Genomic DNA, 9,240 nt, shown 5'->3' with positions numbered 1-9,240 from the left:
TGTCGACCCTTAATGAAAACATATTTGTGATGACTGGAGTAGGTTGTGAATTCCACTTTGATTTTAAGTGATATAGTAAATGTCCACATTACATAAAATTAACCATATTCAAATGTCATAATTAGTTGTTGATTAGATTATTTCGCGACTGAAGTGAATTTGCTCTAAATCATTGTATCTCAAAGCATTCATTTGCAAAATTGTGTTATTGTGAGTTATTCTTTTTCCCCAACTCTGTCATTGGATTATCTAAATTTTGTCTTTTTTAATAACTTTAATTCAAGCAATCAAACACCTCACATCAGACTTTGGTTATATCACTTTAAGAAACAGTCTGAATCAAAGTTCTTCTCTAATGCATGAAGCCATCAGTCTGACTTACCACAGGTTGGAAGAGTCTGAAATCCCCTGCAGCCTCTTCATCTTATGATGAGCCCCCTTATATTGATGTCAATCTGCCAGGCAAGCAGAAACTAAATATGAGCATGTCTTTAAAAGGCTCTTGTGTATTTGATTTTCATTTAATTCCCACTGCTATACATCTTGGAAGAGTTGAAAAATTTACCATCTGCATACATCCAGTTTGTGCTGCAGTGATATATTATTTATCAGACATATATTTTAGCTAATATATACAAACAATTTAACCACATTAATTAATTAATATGCTGTCATATTTTAAGATTTTATACACAGTGATGGGGATGTAAATATTGAGATTTAATAATAAAATAACAAAAGTATTACTTTTCTGAAGTTTTTATGAGTGCTTTGAAACCAAATAATTTAATCTGACATGTGTAACAAATGATAATCTATAAATAGATCAGGTCAATGTTAAATACTGCCTGACACATTGCAACCATAATTGGCAGCCCTTTTTTGGCACGCTTAATGCTTATAAACCTTTATGACTTCAGCCATGGAAACATATCCATTGGGGGACATGTTTATAGTTGGTGTTGTGTTGCTTGTATTTATAAATAGTTTGATTGCATTTCTGTCACTGCATGTTTCATATTCATCAACATGATTTATTCAGTAATGAAACGATTAATTCTGACTACTAGTTTCTTATTTAATTAGGGAGCGATAGCTTTACTTGTCCCTGCAATGTGTTATCATTCTGTGAACAAAATAATTTGGAATTGGCATAATGTAATTCAATGCTGTTAAGATCACAAGTTGATCTTAACAGCATCTCCTCGGAACCCTGTCATATGCTTTCTCTAACTCTACAAAGACACAATGTACGTAACTCTTTCTGGCCTTCTCTATACTTCTCAGTCAACATTCTCAAGCAAACATCACATCTGTAGTGCCTTTTTGTGGCCAAATTTGATTTATAGTTTATTTTGTGGCAATTAGCGCCGGCAGTGGCGGCAGATTTTCGGCAATTAATACACACATTGGCAAAGAAAGAAGCTTGATGAATGGAATGAAAATTATGAAATTTGATAGTTTTCGTTAATAAGATTCGTTTATTCAACAGTAACGATTAACTGAAAATACAGGTCTTCTACTTGAGATGGTCCCAGTTTGTCATCAGACTGAGGCTCACCAGTGGGGTGCACACCCTCATTGTGTCTTTCTTGTTCCTCATTGCTTACATGTTCCATTTCATACACAGGCTCAGCAGGGATTGACTCTCCAAAGCACATTTCATTCTGATCAAGGTTGTTCTGGGACTCACAGGTCAATGTTTAATGTGATATGCTACCCTCAAATCTTGATGTTTCCACAGGCACCCACAGCTGGTTCTAATGGTGCATCATTATTTTCCTCTGCTTCGCTTGTACAAGGGCTCTGTGTCTTTTCAGTGATGTTCTATGGTTTTTCTGACCTTATATTTCTCCTGTAATGCTTGACAGATGTTTTACTGACTGGACGTATTGGCACGGCAGCCACTTTCTCATCTGCACCGACCACGCCTCACTTACCTAGCTCTTGAACTTTAAACACCCGGAGCGTTGAGAGGCCCGATGGCTGGAGACCCTTCATGGGTATAACTTATACGTATGTATGTATGTATGTATGTATGTATGTATGTATGTATGTATGTATGTATGTATGTATGTATGTATGTATGTATGTATGTATGTGTATATATATATATATGTGTGTGTGTGTGTATATATATATATATATATGTGTGTGTGTGTGTATATATATATATATATATGTGTGTGTATATATATATATATATATGTGTGTGTGTATATATATATATGTGTGTGTGTGTATATATATATATATATATGTGTATGTATGTGTATGTATGTGTATGTATGTATATATATATATATACATATATACACATATATATACATATGTATGTATGTATACATATATATACATACATATATATATACACACAGGAGATTATACCCAGGGGAAGCTACACCTAGTCTGTATGGGTTACCTAAGATACATAAACAGGATGTGCCTCTACGGCCTATTGTTTGTATGATTAACTCAGTGACCTATAACAGTGATGTGCGGTGAGGTCAGTGGCCGGGTAGGCAGTGGGTATTCACAAATCCCAATTACATACTTTTGTGTGCGCTAATGTTTAATAACAATCTGATCCTTCTTCATTCTTCCAACTGCCACAGAATTCTAGAATATTGTGCCCCCCTGGCTGAACTATATCCCAAATTAAAGCCTAATTTTTTTTTGTCAAAGTATGTATGAAGTACTTTTTTTCTTGTTTTATATGGTTTTTGATAGCTTTGAAATTAATAAGTAACACCACTGCCTTTCCTTAGAGCTCCCAAACCAGTGTGGATTTCACTGCGGTCACTGCAAACAGCTGTTATTGTAATGTTCTCATTTTTATATTAATAGGGACACAGTGGTTGGAACTTCCTGCTAGCTTTGCTAGCTGCTTTATTCTCCTCCCCTCGGTCCCGGTTTACACACGTTCTCTTCTTCTTTCTTCCTGTCTATACATATCATCTGTTATACTGTCACCAACAGGTCACCCATATGTATTGTTAACATAAACATTACATCCCCTTTCCAAACAGGTCAATATACCATATTGCATAACCATAACTCTTTTAGAACTTCAAGTGTAAACATTGTTAACATTCAAAATGTCTCAATGTAGCAGAAAGAAACATTAAACATAACATGAACATTCAAGTCTCAGATATCCTGTTAAGACAAAACTTGGAACAACATGCCATTGTTTCAACATAACATAAATGCACACATTGGCAAAGAAGCTTGATGAATGGATTGAAAAATATGATGTTGTGGCGATACACAAATGAGGGTAGATTCATCAGGGGCTGCTGCTCCTTTAAGGCGGACATTCAGAGTGCTGACGTAGGCACTGCTTAGGTTTTCTGGGGTGGGCGATGTTTGCAGCAGCCTAGCGGTTAGCTGGTTGCCACTAGGGATTGTGTTGCATCGGTGTTGTTTTGTGTGGCGAGTAAACGGAATTGACTCGACTCGATCTCTCCGTCTCTTCATTCCTGCACTCCTACATTGGTGACCCCGCACGTTGACAACGAACATGTCGACCCACAGCGATGACGACACCGCTCCGGCTCCGAGTGATGCTAACGGTATGGCTCATGTTAGCGCTAGCATCTCAGCAGCAACGGTGAAGTTGCCCGACTTTTGGCAGCACAGTCCCCGGCCATGGTTTCAGCACATTGAAGCCCAGTTCGAGCTGGGAGTAATAACGCGGGATATTACGAGGTATTTCCATGTGGTGGCGGCGTTGGAAGCCCAGACGACGGCCCGAGCTATGGGGCTACTGGACCCCCCCCCCCGGCTGTGGGAAAATACGGCGCACTCAAGGCCTTCCTTTTGCAGCTCTTCGAGCTGTCGGAGATGGAGAAGGCGGATCGCTTGTTGTCACTCAACGGACTCGGCGATAGCAAACCTTCTGAGCTGCTGGAGAAGATGTTGGCCGTTTTGGGCTCGGCGGACCCCTCCTGCATTTTCACCCATATTTTTCTACGGCAGCTCCCAGCGCCTGTGCGCACAGTGCTAGCCAGCTCCCCCCCTCTTCTCCACCAAAGATTCCCGCGCTCTGGGTGCGGAAGCGGACAGGATTTCCATCGCCAACCGGCAGCAGTTCGTTCATGCGATGCTCCCCACCCGGTCCTCGCCCTCGCCTCGTCCCCGGCTGCCTGCCGCCAGCGTGGCAGCGGGCTGTGTTATTACCACAACAGGTTTGGTGCCAGGGCCAAGCAGTGTCGCCCGCCATGCAGCTTCAGCGTCCAGGGAAACGCCAGGGCCGGCGCCGGCGAAAACAGCAGGCTGTTGTTTATCAAGGACGCCTTTGCTGGCCGGCGGCTGCTGGTTGATTCGGGCGCTCAGCGTAGCATCCTGCCTGCATCGGCCGCGGACACCATGCCCGGCGGACAAGCCCCCTCGATGGATGCCGCGAACGGCACGCCCATATGTACCTACGGCACCAGGCATGTGGAGGTGTGTTTCGGCGGGCGGCGTTTCGGCTGGGACTTCGTTATGGCCGCGGTGTCGGTTCCCCTCCTGGGCGCGGACTTCCTGTGCGCCTTCAGGCTGCTGGTGGATGTTACGAACTGTCGCTTAATCGATGCTGTCTCTTTCGCTACATACCCGTGCACACTGGGAGGTGCAGGGACGCTCGGCCTGTCAAACATGCTCGCCGCCGGAGATACGTATCAACGACTGCTCGCAGAGTTCCTTGACGTCACCACACCTGCGTTGTGGAGCACCATATTGCCACCGACGGCCCCCCGGTCTACACACGTGCTCGGCGCCTCGACTCTGCTAAGCTCGCGATCGCCAAGGAGGAGTTTGCCACCATGGAACGCCTCGGCATTGTGCGCCACTCGGACAGCCCGTGGACCTCCCCCCCTGCACATGGTTTCTAATGCTACGTTCAGACCAAAGGCGGCGCGAATTTTTTGGGCGGCGCGAATGCATGCAAAGTCAATGGGAGGAGGCGAATGGGCGGAATAATTCGCGGCGAAATTACGGGCGGCGCGAATTGGGCGAATCGAGCGACGAACGCGCCTTCGCGGGAGTTCAAAAATGTCCAACTCGGGCGAATATTTCGCCAGGCGATAGCCAATCACCTTCAAGTAGGGTTAGAACCCGCCTTCATGTTGGGAAAGAATACACGCCCCCTACCCACAATTCTTTTCGGACGCCGTCCAAACGCAACTCCGGTGAAAGCCGGTGAAATTCGCCAAGCTGGGCACGTCTCCGGTTTATGCTATGAACCCAAACAGAACGCTGACGCCGGTTTCGGCGGCGCAAGTTGATATAAAGCAGAGCCACCGCAACTGATCTCTGTCGCTCATCCATGGTGATCACAAGTAAACACAAACTGCTCGTGTGTGGTATTTGTTGTGTGCGGTCTAGCAAACTTGCTAGCAGCGTTGGTGTAACTAGACTGCTTGTTGGAGCTGGCGGCCAAACACGGGCGAACAAAGCGGCGCGAACTCTCGCCACTGGTCTAAACGTAGCATAAGGCTGACGGTGGTTGGCGCCCCTGCGGCGATTTTCGTCGCCTGAACAACGCCACAACCCCTGACCGGTACCCCGTCCCGCACATACAGGACTTCTCCGCCCACCTGGCGGTGGCCACCATCTTTTCCAAAGTAGATTTGGTGCGGGGCTACCACCAGGTACCGGTCCACCCTCGGGACGTGCCCAAGACAGAGGTCATCACGCCAGCCTCACGGACAGCAACTGGGTTGATCGCCTCTCGTGGGTTATGCTCGGCCTTCGGTCTTCCCCCAAGGAAGACCTCCAGTCCTCGTCTGCCGAGCGGGTTTACGCTGTGGCCCTCTGTAAGTAAGATTGGAAATGTTCAGTAAGATTGGAGAAATCACATGTAGTTGCTTGAGTGAGCTCTTGATACAAGCACTAACACTTACAACAGACACATGAGTATTTCATTGTATTTGCTGCATTTTGTGGCTGTAAAAGGTTTGTTTACATTGTAACTGGAGTAAAAAAACGTCTAACCTGACATTTCGATTTACAATGGGTTAATACATTTAAAAGTAGCATATTGTAGCGAATTTGGAGGACAATGCAACCACAGGAACTGCCGCGGCCGGGAAGCGAACCCTTATCGCCCGCACCGCAGGAGGCATCGCTAACCGCTCGACTAAAGGGTCAGACTCGCGTGCCAGCGGCCAGCGTGTCTTCTTATCCATGCACGGTACAATATTTTTCTATCCAGCAATTTTGTGTATATGAATATAGTTACCCCACAAGGATGAGGTCAAAAGAAAAATCACAGATCTTACCTTTAAGGAGTTTTGTTGACTTTGGAGAACAAAGTCAAATGGAAATGGTCATGTTAGGTACAGGAAAATAACTAGTTTCTGGTGACCATCCCACTTGTGTTGAAAATCCATTATCTGCATACCGACTAAGCTCTGTCACTGGTCTGCTAAATGTCAGTAGTCTCAAACGGCCCATGTCAAATATTTTCGTAATACACGTGTGAATAAATTAATCGTTGTAAATCACATTTTGGTGGCCTTATGCATACGAAATAGGTAGCGATTGTACAGAAAACGGCTTGTGTTCTATTGTAACAGGTGTCTGAAATTCAGATTTGACCAGAAATGTAAAGCGCTTTGAGTGGCTGTTGCAGCTAGAAAAGCGCTATATAGAATGCAACTTGATTGATTGATTGATTGATTGACTGAGGAGTATTTCCGAGCTATTGCTGAGTCAGGAAACATGTCGGCAACACTTTTGCCAAACTCGTCACAAAATGCAAAAGGAATATTGTTTTTGGCGACTAGCATGGCCATTTTCACCTCTGCCTTAGTGACTTGATCAGCCTCCGACATACCTCTCACGATGAACGTGCCAATACTGGCGATTCCCCTCTGTGCCTCCACGGCTTGTTTGTGTTTTGCGCCGTTGGCATGTTTGCTAACGTCTTATTTCCCACCATGCTCTATGCTATGCCCAACATAGGTTACAAAACGTATGGTGTTTGTTGATACGGCTCGCTGTTAGAAAGGGGAAGGTCTCTGTCCAAGTGGACTGAAATTTAGAAGCATATTTCTTCCTAGCTTTAGACATTCTCAGCGGCAAATTGAGGACTTAAACGTCAGGCAGGCTCGTTTGCACATGCTCACCTCTGCCCCTGTGTTGGGTTGCCAGGTACCACGACACGTATCCCCCACAGAAACTGAGAAACACCCATTTGATTTGTATCACAATGAAATCGGGAGATTAGCGGGAGAAATTGCCGATTGGGAGCACAGCGGGAGAAAGGGTTAAAAATCTGGAGACTCCCGCTAGAATCGGGAGTGTTGGCAGGTATGTTTCGTAGACCATATGAGGGCCTGCAAAAGAAACCTGAGTCCTTTGAACTCACCAGTCCTGAACTTGACGTTGAAGTGCAGCCTGAGGTGTAATGCTTCCGCACACAAGTTCAAAGGAAAAACCTCGCCACAGACCGGTTCAAGCGCTTCTCTACGTGGGACTCACGATTGAGAGCTGTTACCTTCCTAATCCATATAGCTCGATCCTACAAGTCTACAGACAATGCCAAAGGATGTAGAGGGTGGCATTGGTGCAAACAACCCTGCACTCCTGACGAGCTTTCTCAAGCTATGGACATCATCATCAATGCAGTCCAAAAAGAAGCTTTCCCAGTGGAATTTTCTACCCTTGCTGATGACAAAACCCTGCCCAAGAGCAGCCCACTCTTCAAACTCAGTCCTGTGCTCCAAGGAGGCCTCGTGAGAATTGGAGGCAGACTCAAACACAAATCACTGGAACATGCTGAGAAGAACCCCCTAGTTCTACCTAAACACAGCCACGTCTCTACTCTGCTAGTATGCCACCATCACACGCAGGTGAAACATCAAGGGCGCCATTTCACTGAAGGGGCCATCAGATGTGGTCTATGGATCATCGGATGCAAAAGGCTTATCAGCTCAGTTGTACACAAGTGCATCACCTGGCGGAAGCTCTGTGGCAAGATGGAGGTAACATCCTGTTAACATCCACCTTTCCAAGCCAGGATGGAAAGGTGCGCAAGGTCGAAGTAAAGACCACAACTCAAGGAAGTCAGAAGAAATTCCTGAGACCTGTCTCAGAAGTCATTCTTCTTTTGTCTAAAGGTTAAGTTAATGTGTAAATATTTAATAGTGGCATCACAGACGCTAGCCCGGGAGTATTCTGCCCTCCTGGCAGTTGGTTTAGTGTGTGTTACTTTATCACCACTTTCTGGTTAAATGTGGTATTGCAGTAGTATGAACAGGAAACAGGAAGTAAGATCGCATTTTCAGTTGCAAGGAAGCTCTCAGCAGACGAATGTGGCGTTTCATTATCTGTTGTAATACTTTGGTTTGGCCCATCGTAAGCATTGCTTGTAAGTAATGATTTATTGTTTGTAAGGTTATCTTTCAGTATTGAACAATATTGTCGTTGATGGGTTATTTTTATGTTTGTATTAGATTAATGCCTTATACTGGCTGATAGGCCCTCATACTATATGATATTTACTACGTCATTCCTCAGTAGCATATAGTTTAAATTGACTATATTTTGAGTACAGTTTGTGTAATTCTGATTTCATATGTAGTGCTTTAGCAAGCATCTGTCTATACATTTACTATTTCTGTATAAGTAACTCGATGTATGTTTCTGTTGTTTCAGTTTTACTCCTTTACTATATCAACATGCTCAACAAGAGTGCATTAAATCTGAGCTAGAAAGCTAAGTCCTGACTCCCGTGTTGCTTATTGAGGGAATTTGGCTGTCTGTCTAATTTTGGTTAGAAAACACCATTAGGAGGCAAGTACAATGTCTTATGATCACAGAAGCCATTGTTTTCTCACTTGTTTCTTAATAGCATGGTCTGAAGTATGGTGGTTTTTGGTCAGGTTTAGACTTACAGTGGATTTTCACTTTATATTGATTGTCCTTCGCGTAAGATAAACATTTCAACTAACTCCAAAGGAGTTGAATCAAGTGCAACTGGACTTGGTATATATCAGTGAAGACGTTTCGCCTGACCAAGTCCAGTTGCACTTGATTCAACTCCTTTGGATAACCATGACCTGGATGAATGAGAACATTCACAGACATTTCAACTAACTGGAGACTCTAATACAGCATATAGCATAAAACCTGCTTGGTCAGTCAAATTAAATAATGTGTCAACAAGAGAATTATTTTTAGCAAGATTTATTGATAACAGAGAATCATATTTTATGACTTCTTATAAGAAAATGGAAAAATTGAGCAAAT

The sequence above is a fragment of the Lampris incognitus genome, chromosome 12 (assembly GCF_029633865.1).
Source record: "Lampris incognitus isolate fLamInc1 chromosome 12, fLamInc1.hap2, whole genome shotgun sequence".
Classification (NCBI taxonomy): domain Eukaryota; kingdom Metazoa; phylum Chordata; class Actinopteri; order Lampriformes; family Lampridae; genus Lampris; species Lampris incognitus.
Note: the sequence above shows the minus strand (reverse complement) of the source record.